The 14,039-nt window shown below is 41.3% G+C and overlaps 1 protein-coding gene across 2 annotated transcripts in view; it reads left to right on the forward strand.

The window, feature by feature from the left end:
* Positions 1-14,039, forward strand: part of foxn4 (forkhead box N4) — an 84,411-nt gene that overhangs the window by 54,068 nt on the left and 16,304 nt on the right. Inside the window, exons 1-2 of one of the 2 annotated variants that reach the window (XM_039771812.1) lie at positions 11,931-12,397; positions 12,665-13,064. The gene's annotated coding sequence lies outside the window, so the exon portion shown is untranslated. Of the gene's footprint in view, positions 1-11,930; positions 12,398-12,664; positions 13,065-14,039 lie in introns of those variants that run through there. The other variant, XM_039771813.1, reaches the window with a different exon arrangement.

Here is a 14,039-nt window from a genome sequence, read left to right on the forward strand (position 1 = left end):
GTTTTAGGTCATATTTATGCAGAAATATAGAAAATTCTAAAGGGTTCACAAACTTTCAAGCACAACTGTATGGCAAGACGCAAGTCAATAATATACTGTCACGGGGGTCTGCTGGAGCCAATCCCAGCCAACACAGGGCACAAGGCAGGAACCAATCCCGGGCAGGGTGCCAACCCACCGCAGGACAAACACACACACACCAAGCACACACTAGGGCCAATTTAGAATCACCAATCCACCTAACTGTAATTAAGATTAAATTCATCAGATGCACCCCTCATGGTTTTCCCAAACCCCCAGCTCTAGTACTCACAAAATCAGGAAAGACTAAACACGTAAATCAATCTGACTATCTAAAGAACACTATCTGTAGTTAGGACAGTGCCACCAATGCATCATAGCAGTCTCACATGTTGAACATGTTTTCTGTTGCCAAAACACTGGGTTTTTCCTCAACAACCTTTCCATTAGGTGAAACCAGACTCACTGTAGACTGAACACAGTGCCTTACCTGGCAAAACCAAAGGAAGTAATCCAAGTGGGCTCACCTTGCTATTACCTTCAAATTTTACTGGAGACTGGCAACATGTTGAGTGTTTGTTGGACATGCAAATAAGAATTTACTGTACTCTGTATACATGCCAATACTATGGCTACTACTGCCACTACTATCATGCCATGCCCGATTATTATATACATATGCAATGCAAGATATCAAAAAATTAATATACCATAAAAATTGCAATACATTCATTATTACATCTACCACATTTACTAGCAGTGACGTAAAAGTCGTTATGAATTAGTACATCATGTGTCCATCCATCTTTAGACTTAGTTAACCTATCCCACACTTATGAACCTTATTTACCAGCATTGGCTGGAAACAGTCACCAATCCATCATCAAAGCCAGATCTGCCAGGCTGCAGGAGAGTTTTTACCCCAAAGCTGTCAGACTCCTTAACACCATGCTGCCCCCTGGAATCTTCCACACTGCTTCAACCACCTCTGAAAACAGAAAGTTTATAATGCAAGCCACTTTCCTGCAAAGACTAGTGTGCATGAAGCAAAAGAACTGAAAATCTCATACTGACCTTTAAGTATTTTGACACTCTTGATATCGTTCTGCTGTGAAACATTCTGACCTGTCATTGTTTATACATGTTTTAAACAACTATTATTATTATCTATATCTATTTATTATTTATGGATTGCAAATACCATACATTGCATCAATGTTCATATTGCTAACTACATGTCAATAGTGCTGCTACTTCTTTGTCTTGTCTTTGCACAATGTCTTGTTTGTGTTTTAATTTTAAATTTAAATTCGAATTCTATTTTTAATTTATTATTTGCACGTCATGTTACACTGTGGACCCTGAGCTTCGCAATTTTGTCTATCTGTATACTTGTATATGGTTGAAATGACAATAAAGTTCACTTTGATTAATGATTGATCATGGAGTCCTCTCCTGCTCACAACCACACTCTCACTTATATGGGGTCAATTGGCATTTGCCGGTCATGCAGGCACAGTGACCAGCCTGGGATCTGAGCCCAGCCTTTTGGTGCTAGGAGGCAACAATGCTGACGTAAACACATCCAATAGACTTCTAACATATTTTTGTTGAATTACTTGTATGACAACTATGAGATTACAAATAAAATTGTATATGTTGTATGTTTACTATTACCAACCTGAGGCAGCAGTTAAATTTTTTGAGAAAAATGCCAAACACTGCTGAAAATCGACACAGCATTGCAAAAATTGCATTAAAACAACTCAATATTACAGATATTCATATTTATGTTATCTGCATTGGAACTCTCTTTTGTGCACAGTACAGAATGTATGTGCGCAGTCGCAAGCATCATATCAATTATAATGTACACAAACATGCATAACTAGAGATTAGTATAAATGAGCAATTCCAGTAAAAGGTAAACAGTCAGTCATCCATCTAATTTTACAAGTCTGCTTCTTCCAGTACATGGCCATGGGAAGTCTTTGCCTTACCCATAAATATCAGGCACATGGCAATACCCAACACTGGAACAACACTCCAATCCTGATAAAAAGAGAAATTGTTTAAGGAAGAATAAAGTATAAAATAATACCTTATGCATGGCTGACACTTTGTATCCACTGCTAAGTGTGCCTTCTAACGTTGCTGGGAGGAAATTCCCCCATTGAATAAATGCACAAATAAAACACTCAAAGGGGGCTATAAGCAGGACCCTAGGAGGTTTTATTCAGCATCCCACATCCTCCAATTCTGACTTGATTTCCAGGGCCCCTCATTGGACATTACCTGGGATTTAATGCTTCCCACTTTGAGCACACCTCACCAAACAAGTAAAAAATGGTCATTTTAAACACGAGCCAACTCACAACTAGTCAAGCCAGAGCCAGAAGGTACATGGACTCCTCCTCCCAATGCTGATGATGTCCAGTTCTGGACTGAGACATTAGAAGTGAGCCTGCTCCATAATACTAATTAGGAACTTGCGCCTGTGCCCTTGGTGCCTGTCAAGATTATCCGCAGCTGCCTTTCCACAAAGTACAGTCACTTACTCCAACAGCACTCTTCGAACCAGTGAAGAAACCCTGTCTGTCAGTTTTAAGAACTTTTCTCTAGCACAACCCTTGCGTAAAACAAAATGTAAAAAAAAAAAGATAAAAATATAAAGAGGTTTCAAACCTGACTGTACATGATGTTTATTTTTCAGTGGTCTTCTGAAAGAATGCTGGTTTTGAAGCTGCTGTGTGTTGCAACAGCTATGGATGCCTCTGAATGGAGAGATGCTGCACTGAGGATGATTAAAAAATATACGTAGTAAAAGGTAGCCAGGAGGCTGCTGATCTATATTGGTCACCTAAATTTACAGCTCCCTGCTATGCAGTGCCTCCGGTTGGTCTGCGTTAGCGGCTGAAAAGACTGGGAAGGTGGCCTACTTTTTATTTTCCCCCTTCGAGCATCATTCCTAAATGTTTTACACAAGACTGAAGACATCCGCTTTCTATTTTTCAGCTGGACAGTGTTAGTGATTTCTCATTGCAGGGATAAAAAATAAAATAAAAAGTTTCAAAATTATAATTTATTTGTCTCTCTTAGCAGAGGCAGCATTTTTCTAATGAGGGTATTGATTTTTCTTTTCTCTTCAGAAAGACTAACACAGCAGCTACAGTACTGAGAAGTGTAACATATCATATCAGCCAGAACTGGTCACCTTGGCTAGGACATTGGTGCCCACAGAAACCTGGTATCTGGGATTAGAGTACAGGAAACGTCCAGAGGTGACCCCTAGTACCTCCTCAGACTCTCTAGAAAGCCAGGGGGACTACAGCAAGACAGGTTGTCACTCTGCAGTCCAGCTACTCACTCATCACTCACTTGTACAAGCCCCAGCTAATCCTTTAATTGGGGATAAAAGGCCAGCCCTCGTGTCTCCTCCCTTTCCCCATTTTTTCCCAGATCGGTGGCCCTTGTGCTGGGTGAACAGCAAGCAGCAATTATCTGCACATGAATGTGCACACCAGCCCAGGATGGCTCAGAGAAGTGACCTAATTCAATGGTTTAGGGTCACAAGGTTGAGGCACATAAGCCAGTAAAGGCTTTGCTTAACTAGTGGAGGGGCAGTGAACTTCGCCATCTCTTTGGCAAGCTTCTTAAAAAGTCAGTAGTTACCAAAAAAATCTTAAAACCAATCTGCAATAATTTTGGAGGATAGGTCAACTGGCAAATGTCCTCCAAGCAAAACAGCAAAGGCTTAGATAACAAGTGGGAGCATCGAATCATTTCAGGCAAGAGCTACAAAATAGAGCAGATTGGTTTATGTACAAATTATTAAACTTATTTTATCTTTTGAGTGACTTTGCCATCCTTTACGTATAGATCTGTAGTTCAGCTGTTTACATGTGGGTGTATATTTTATTAAGATTTGAGTGACCAGGACCACACAGCAAGGCAGAAGTGGGGATTGAACTGGCAGCCTGGTGGGTTCAAGTTCAATGTCCTAACATCTGTACCACACTGCCTGATCAGGCCTACTTAGTAGTGCACTGGGCCTGACCACACATACTAGGGAAAAAGAAGTAAAAACCAGGAGCACTAGTGCTATTATTATTATTTATTTTTCAGATTATTCAGATTTTCACAGACAGCATGATAGTGCAGTGGGTAGTGCTGCTGCTTCATGGCTCCCATGCTTTTCATACACCTGGTCATCTGTGTCCTGCATTGGCATGGGTTTTCTTTCCAAATCTGCCAAAGACCAGCAACGTGTTGCAAGATGCTTGCACGTACATGTAAGAATTTCAGTGGACTCCATATATGTGACAATATTTCTGCACCATCCCCACAGATCTCTAGCTTGATTAGAGATTCCAGAGCCTGGGTGGACTGGTGCCACGTCCAGGGATCTGTCATGCCTTCTGTTATGAATCTGAATTTTGGGAGAAGCTAATGCACATTATAATTTAAATGATTGTTGTTCTTTTACCTTTACTTTCTCTGACACAATTTGTACATTGTTTTTCTATGGCCAGGACGATATTTATGGACATGGTGTTGTTTGCCATGCATGTAATTTGGTATTGACACTACCTGCGATATCAGCATGTAAATTCTATTTAAAATGGAGTTGCACATTATTTAATATCCAAGCTCTTAAACAAATGCTAAACATAAAACTTTCTGCAAATTTACTTTGATCACGAATAGGAACTTTTAGTTACCAATGTGAATGATTTTCTGCATCTTTCTGGGCTCAGATCTTTGGAATTATATTTTGATTTGTGGTTGCTTTGGTATTTCAAACATCTCACAGTTTAGGCCCCATCCATTTAAATGTCTGTTCTTGGGTGCTCCATTTTCATCATCTGTCTTTTCTTGGACTCTGACCAGCCTGCTTCATCAGGCACAATAGCTGCTGGGTTAGGCTCCGGCCCCCTGTGACCTTGAATTTGATTAAATGTGTTACACAGTGTTATTTTCCCGTTTTTTCCCCCCAAATGAGCCACTTCACTGACTTCAATAAGTTACTGTACAGAGATCTGTCAATAACTTGAACAATGACTTCACAATATTTTTATTAGAGAGACTTACATTGGCCTCTCACTGCAGAAAAGGTACAACCTTAACTGCTTCATACTTTTTAAGCATTACAGAAACTTTCTGATTTCAAGACTTTTAGCTATCCATTTTTTAAAACGCATTTTTTCCATTACATGATTGTGTGGCACTAAATTCTGAAAAGATTAGGTGCAAACCAGGTACAGGAAAACCAGTACATCACAAGTCAAACTTACATGATCATGGGTTCATTTAGAAAAACCAAAAAAACCTAAAGTGTGCAGCTTTGAGATGTTTGAGAAAGCACAGAACATAAAAACAGATGGCGAGTGATCTGGCTGGGCACTGAACCCAGCTCCCTGGAATCTTGAGGTAGGAACTTTGACCTTTTGATGTGCGGTATGAATTGCTGTTTCATATGTGATTTTCATAATTTTGTCTCATTTTACATCTATGATAAACATGAAGTTTCAAAGGCACTTTTATATGTAATATAAGATGTATTTTTGCTTAATGTGTCATGTCTTAATATCACTGTTATATATACAGACAGAAGGTGCCAAGGAATGGTCCCCAGATGCTTTAATAATATCAAGAAGAAGGCAGCTGAGGTACCCCAAATTGTAGCAGTAATGTAAAACCATCCAAACATAACCCCTCATACGTCTGCCATCACACTAATCCCCCAGTTTAGACCAGGCAAGCAGGGTCCCAGTGTCCAACCTTTCAAATAACCCTTCCCAACATCTTGCATAGAAACATTTGCTAGTTTTGACAGAAAAAGGCATGACTTAATTGACTCTAAGATGCCAAAAGATGGCCATTCCCTTATTAGAATGGGGTCTGTTCAGGTCGTCTGCTCCCAACAAGTGTCCAGACAACATCGGCTCAGTAATTCACAGCCTAGTGGGCTCAACACAAATGCATCATGCCTGAGAACCAGAAGCATCTATTGAAAAGCACTTGAGCTTCAAACAGATACTTTGAAGGTGTGTTGTACTATCATAATGACTGAATTTACCGTTATGAAAGAAAGAACAATAAAAAATAAATCTAGAAATCGTGACAGCAAAGGTGCAACCTATTTAACAGGCATACTGTAGCAGGTTAGGAGATCAGAGTTACACTGTTTAGACTTTTTATTTTATTTGAAAGGATGTTGAAATCCTGTTATATTATTCGGTGCCCCTTTATGCCTTGTTTCCTGTGAGTGCTACCAAAGCATCTCTATCCCCTCACAGCCCTATAGTTGGACTAAGGGTATGTTAAATGTTTTGTTTGTCCATCCAGTCATCCATATTTCAACCTGCCTGCCCATTTCTAGGTTGTGAAGAGCCAATGCCCAATCTGTATGAAGGTGTTTTACTGCAATAGTTTATAGTTTTGAAAAAAAAATTAAACATAAAAAACTGCCAAAACCAGCACAAAGGATTGGTCCAAAAGTGGTTTACACTTTGGGGTCTTTACATTGGGAAAATACTGCATGTTTGTCCATACAAATGGCTCTGTAGACATACAGGTTGTGAGACATTCCTAGCAGATTACAGCCCTGTTTGGTTTTGCAAAGTGACACCAGGTAGGCCTGTGCTCAAATCACATATAATATGTGAAAGGATCCTCAATGTGTTGTCCTTTGTCAAACTGTTTGTAACAAGCAGCAGAGGGGATGGCATACTGCCACCATGACACATGTTACTATTTTGTTGTGGTCATTCAGATTGCACCATTGTTTGTGCAACCATCTTGTGGAATTCTGTTACACCCAATAAAGAAGAATGACTCATGATTAAAGATGACCATCACACTATGCAGGCTGTTGAAGCTCAACACTTGTTCAGACGCTGTTGCTGATGGTGAGCAATCAGTGGCAAACATCGTAATGAATGCCTGTGATAAGAGAAGACTGTACCTTGTGTGGTAGCAAATGATGATGTACTTGAAATTTAGAAAGGACCAGTAGGTCAAAAATGGAAGCAAGAAAGGCAAGCAACTCAAAATGCACTGGCAACTCACTAAAAACACAAAGCAGGACATGAGGTTAAAAACACACCTATGCAGATGGTCAGAAAGTAGAGGTTCAATAGCAGAAGACTTTTATTGTGAGTTTCAGAGTTTATTCAAAATCTTGGATGTTGCTATGTATTTTACAAAAGCTTATATACCATTGCATATGTGATGGGCCGTGTATCTGCTCAGGCTGGGCCCTTGACCACCTCCTGTCACATCTTTACAAAGGCACCACAAAATGATTGTGCCAAAGGAAAAACAAAATGGTGTTGCCCTAAACACCAAAATGTAACAAAAATTAAAGTGACTGTTAAATACAGATCTTAGGAAGGAGATAATAATGAAATTTAAATCTCCATAATATAAAAACCCCAAACCTACCTTCAAAAACTAGGAGAAAAAAATGATTTACAGAGAAATACATTTTCAAAGTTCAACCATAATGTGTAGATTGTACAATTAGTGGAGGCTTTTCCAAGTCCTTGCCAAAGGGCTTGAGAGGTTCCATGTGGTCATTGCTGGAAATATCACCTTACTGTCTTCAAACATCGGCCATGACATATTCAAGCTGATCAGCCTGTCTGACTACAACTGAAAATCTATCAAATGAGCCAATGTCCACTTTTGGTGTCCCGAAGTCAGCATGGACGGGACAAATTTGTTATCCACTTCCTAACAAAACTCATAAAGAATTTGCCAGCTTTACTTCCATTCCTGACATAGCCGATTTTCCCACTAACTGGACATATGTGTTGGACTGACATGGATAATTACTAGCCACCCACTTTTGTTTATAAATCTGGTAGGCTGCGTTCTCATCTCAATGAGCTGTTCTCTGGTTTGTTTTATGGAGTATTTATATAATAATTAATTTATGATTTTTTTGTTTCAGATATTATTCAGGCTGTTCATTTATTTATTTGTAGGCTTATCACTTTTTTATTTTAATTTAAAGACAACCAATCTTGTGGCCTGTACTTACACAAATATTGTTTGTTTGTTTGTTTTGGTTAAGCAGAACTAAATAATGTTGAAATTTAAGAAGTGGCTGCCTAGATTGTTTACATTGCCACCATGTGTTCCTGAATAATATTAGACTTTAGAAGTTGCATATGCGTCCCCATGAAGCTGCGACTCTGCATTGGTTCTCTGTACTTGAGTATGCCCACTTACAGAGTGGTACCCAAGCTGATGCATACTATGCACCAGGGGTTTCAAGCCCAACAGTCCGACATGAACATCCCATTTACAGACACAGCCCTCAACAACACAACTCCCATAGCCCATGAGGGCTCGCGATTTTTGGAGTTTTCGTTCGACCTGTGGCTTCAAGTTCATCGAGCTGGCGCGCCGATGTGCACACGAGACGGTAGACTGACGGGCGCTAGGACCCTGTAAGTCACAGAGGCGGCCCTTTTTGTCCGTTACATCCATGCATGTAATCATTGATTGTGCCCATTGTGAAGCTGGGATTCACCATCTGTACTGTCCCATGGGGCTGATCTGGGCACTCCCTATAGGACTAATCTGCAATTTCACACTTAACGACTCATCGGTGCAAATTATTGAAAGGATACAGTATTTCCTCTTTTTGTGGGGTAGGGTGGGGGTTTTGAAACAAACACCAAGTTTATTTTCATCTTTTTTAATAACCGTCTAATTTACAAACTGTGTAATTACTCTATGGGAATATTTTGGTCGGCTTCAAGAAGGACATTAGAGCTGGCATGCCAGACCACTGTGCTGTGGATGCGACTGCTGAGACTGCCGGTGGGAGTCAAACAGAGGGGACATACTGGTTATTTTGTTGAATTGCTCTTCAGTGTTAAATAAACACGAGAATAAAACGGAAAAATAAAATTTGCCGCAAATAGAACTAATAGCATGAAGGGTTTTGGAACCTCAACTTACAGAAACACGCAGAAATTAACTCGACGACTCCGAACTTAAATAAGAGGGCTTAACGGTGGGGGATTTTAGCATAGAGAACAACGACCCGATCCACAAAGCGTTTTCCCCTGTATCTGTTTCTTTCATTGAATAGCCTAGAAATTATGCTTAAAAAAACTGTAATCTCTTAATTAAAATATATCCCCAACTCACTGCCTTAAAATCTTATAGTCAAATTTTAACCCTGAACACCTCTTCTCTTCCTTCTAGACAATTTCTTGCAACACATGAATGTACATCCCATGTGTATTTAAAAAATCCAAAAAAGTTTTTCCGTGTGTGTATGTATTATATATATATTATTGAGGATGGGTTCATGAAGGGGACAGTTTCTGGGGTGTAAAGCTGATCTGCGCGTCATGGGCATGTAGGAGGAAGCCTCACGAACACGGGGAGGTCAGGCCACCTCCACTCAGAAACTACAGATGTGGACCCTGGTGCGGTGACTGTTGCCCTCAGAAAAGATCCTGACACACGGAAATGCTCTTATGATAAAAAATAATAATAAACTGGCCTTACAGCGCGTGTACAAAAAAGCTTCTTACAAAAGACAATCAGACAGTTTGTACGTAGAAATCGAGTGTAGCTTCAGAGCAGACAGGATAAGTCGCTGGATGTGGCATATTGGACCGCTTAGAGACATGAAAACAGTCGACGAAGCAAAGTAACAATCTTATTTGCCAAGTCTGGATCCTGATCTAAAACTGACAGCTCCCCAGTAGTAGTTCATTTATATATAGTTCCGAAAACATGTCGCAGATGTCGCAAAAAATCAGTGCATAGCTGGATGGTTTCAAAGGCACTTTTATTAAAATTGACCTCTGACGAATGAATAGGACAGAAAAAATGTTCAAACTTTACCAAATTCTATCTCTTTCACATTATGTAGTGCCTTTCACATCAGCTAGAAACACAAAGTAATTTTAAAGTAATCAATATTACGTAAAAGGGAGATTTAAACAGTGATACGATTAATCTTAAGAGGAACTGCTATTTGGAAGTATCCGTGCTTGGCGCCGCGTATTTCCTCGTGCGCTCAGTTCACAACAGTCGCTTTACACGAAGATTCGCCTGGCTGTCGATGCGACTGAGCGACTGTAACTGACATTAGTGACACAGAGCAGGTGCGACGTAATAAATAAAGATAATTGACCGGGCATTGGCGATTGTCGGACACTGCAACGTGCATTTACGTCCACTATTTGGGCAATATCGTTAATACACAACGGCAGAGCACTTGCAGAACCGGTTTGGGTGCGCCAAGAAGATGACTGTGCGACCTTCTTTTATCCGGCTCTGCACCGAGAAACTGTGACCGGCAGCTGACACCAAAGGAAAGCGGAACAAGCTGGCCCATAGTGACCACTTTGTGGGGCAGTAATTCCTACCTTGTACATTACACTGGGCGATATTTCACGATCCTTTGCTGTACACCCGCATACATACACAGTATGTAATCCTACAAAAAATGTATTATAGGGTGCATTTTCAACATTGTATTTTACAAAACAAATTAACAGTAAAATAAGTATTTGTACAGATCGTTCTAGACGTCATTCGACAAATCTGAATCGAAGGTTGAACAACGATAAGCAAAAGGCAGAGCATCGTTTTCTTCCATTTTGCTATCAGTTATAAACTCAGCATTTCCGTCTCCTGTCTTTGCTATATGTATGTACATCCATTAATCTCACAAAGTGTTGGCTGTAAATCCTGGTAATGCGATTAATGATCACATGTTGAAGTAACCTTATAGTGTATCATCTCACTCACTCACACACGCACATACACATTGTCTCGCGAGTAAACTAATTTGAAGTTGGACAGATCAATGCCACAAAACTGGACCCTTAAGTATCATAACTGCGCTATAATGTGCCCTGACAATCAAACAATATGAAGAATATGAGGTCATCTCATATTCTTCTGTTCAGATAATTAACAATACAGGGCCACTAACATTAGTGACACCATCAACTTACTGGTAGCACATAGTCTGTACACATGACGGTATTCACGTTTCTTTCACGCATTGCTTTGACGGTTATAGTATTTTCTTCTGGGTGATCCGTTATGTTCTTCCTGTGTCCCCGTGGGGTTCCTCCCAGTTCGGTTTATAGAGCCGGTCCAGTATGAGCGATTATTGGGGTTGAAGTGTATGAGCCACGTTCGTGTGTTTAAAAACAACTTAACGATACGCACCCGCATATGATTGCATATACGAATTGTAAAAATCCCACTTATTGCAATAAGCCCGTGTTGTTCTACTGTCAAGATTCTTGGCTGTTTAGTGATGCGCAGTGGTTCGGGCTTTGGACTTCAGACTTCGCAATTGACGCCGCGTGACTCTTAGCAAATCACTTCACCTGCATGAGCTGCAATTCGAAAAACAAAAAGAATTTCAACCACTTGGATCTCAAACGTTGAATGTCGCCTTGGATGAAGGCGTTAGTCGGACTTTGTTTTCTAGTTAGCCTGGCTCAGTACAAAACGCACAGGACCCCTGCATTGTCCAGTGCGCTTCTTTACACTTTGGATAGCACTCGTGAAAGTATGTAAGTTGTGTTTAAAAAATGTATCAGTGGATATTGTCTAAGTGATTGAGAAGTTTGTTTTTTCTTCAGATTTGTGATTTTGTTCATATAACTATTTCCCCATCACACGCATACGTACACACAATTCAGTATGTGGCATCACCACACGAAGTGCTTCCTTCCAGGAATATCGCTGGCACTCCGGTGCCATGAGTGTGGGCGTGAATGGGCCCCGCAGTTCATGTTTGCACACGCGGCTCGTGGCACATTCGCTCACTCACTCAGTCAGCCGCCACGCACCGCGGTGTGTTTGCAGTTGGTGGGAGGGGACGGCGCTATAGCAACTGAACGAGCTCAGTGCAACGACAGGGCACGGTAAAGTTACACTCGAGCGCATTAATGAAAACTCCTAAAGAAAGAAAGCAAAAGTAGCACTAGCAAATACTCATTAAGTGCTCGAAATGCGAGGCAGCTAATTGCCCTCGTCTGAATTCGGCCGTTTCTACGTCCCTCCTTCCTTTGAATTCAGGTCCTGTAGGGGATCCTTTGCCCGCCTGCTCGCCCCCTCCCCCGGCCGCGCCACCCTGGCCGTCTTTCCCGCGGCAGCCGCCGGGCAGAGGCGCGGGCGGAGCGGCGGGGAAGGAGGAAGCCCGGGTCTGGAGGGACGAGGGACCAACGGTTTCATTTGGAGTGGCACACAGCAGACAAGGAGGAGGTTCTGCTCTGCTCGGCTCGGCAAGTCACTGGCTGGGAGGGGGCGACTGAAGACGGCGCACGACTTCCCAAACTTTGTGGCGTTGTTCTGGCAGACGCCCGATCGTATACAGGTTGGCTTGCTGTCTTGGACGAATACTTAGCGATTTGGTGTGCATCTGTGAATCGGATGAGTTCACTCGCGTTTACTTCATATTAATGTCGCACCTGTCAACCTCTTGGATTTGTACCAGGAACGGGTCTTCGAGTTCAGAGCTGCCAAGTGCATTTTTACAAATGTTTATTTAAGTCGCTGCCAACGTCTGGGGCTTTGGGGATTTCAACAGGTCGGGCTTCTCCATTAAACTCCTTCTAAGGCGTACTATATGTTCCTTCCAAAGGGAGAAGAAACCATGAATGCGCCATACAACTGTACTGGGGACCGGCATCCGTGTTGACTGAGTGCTGCGGAGCAGGACGGACAAGGACAGAGAATTCCGTTCAACTGACCACACAGCCTCACATGTTGATAGACGGTGCGTTTTGCCGAGTGGAAACGAGTCAATTACCCTGAGCCGTCATTCTCTCTCGTTTGCTCTTCGTGTGCCCCCCCACACTAACGCCCACCCCTCACTCAACTACTGATCTCATAGGAGCTCCGGCCGGGGCCGATCAGTGCGCATGTGTCGGGGCTGGACAGCGCCGAAGAGGGAAATTTAAAAACGGTCCGTGAAGACAAGAAGGGGGCAAACCAATTAAGGACTTACCAGAGCACCGGAACACCTAGCCATCGCAGGACAGGTAGGACTTGTGCCATTTTTTACCCCACACACATCATTGTCGTGTAGACCCGAAATGAACTAATACGAAATTCTGAGTGGTCTTACATTAAAAAGTCTTATACAGCCTCGCCATATAGGTACCACTTAGTATTAGTTACACAATACTGTGGATGACAATTATAGAGTCATGTAGTGGTGTTCTTTATTTATGTATTATTTTTGTTTACGACATTCTAGCCGTTCAAGTGCAAGGTGGTTCATAGCGGAGCGCTGACAGCGAACGGCCGGCAATTCTCAGTTACGGCGGCAGACATTGGCATCGCAGTGCCCTCTAGTGCGTGCTCATCCTGACCGATTGTTAAAAAACATAACGAATATACTGAGACAATGAAGGAATGGGTTAAAATAATTTATTGAAATAGTTAACTAAGTCGTGTTTCTCCCAAACCTCCGCTAAGCACTGATATAAATGGGCTTGGCATTTCAACCAGACGTATAATGAGTGAAGGGTTTCCAGACTTAACGCTTTCGAAAAGTAACTTTTGGTAATTACACTGAATGTTTGGACAGCTGCTTTGTTTTGATATTAGTTCCCTCAAACTATTTTACAATGTATGTTTTACTCATTTCTTTAAGCACGCATTTATTAACATGTATGTAAATGCTATGTCTCTGCGGGCATAGATTTATGAGCAGTGCTTTTGCGTTTATGTACATATTGACCTATGGGTGTAAGCTTTATTATTTACACACAAGTTTATGCATTCTTTTTATGGGAACCTGTCAAGACTTTAGTTATTACATACAGGTTTGATTAGCATACATTGGTAATTTTATATGCACATACAGATACATATTTATGTTGTCATTAATTTATGCACACAAGCATGGGTTTAAATAATCAGAATGACACTAAATAAACTTCAAGCAACATTTATAATTATAATGAGTTCTAGTTTCATCTAACATCTGGGCTAACTTTGATACTGCACTT

Source organism: Polypterus senegalus, chromosome 12 (assembly GCF_016835505.1).
Source record: "Polypterus senegalus isolate Bchr_013 chromosome 12, ASM1683550v1, whole genome shotgun sequence".
Taxonomy (NCBI): Eukaryota; Metazoa; Chordata; class Cladistia; order Polypteriformes; family Polypteridae; genus Polypterus; species Polypterus senegalus.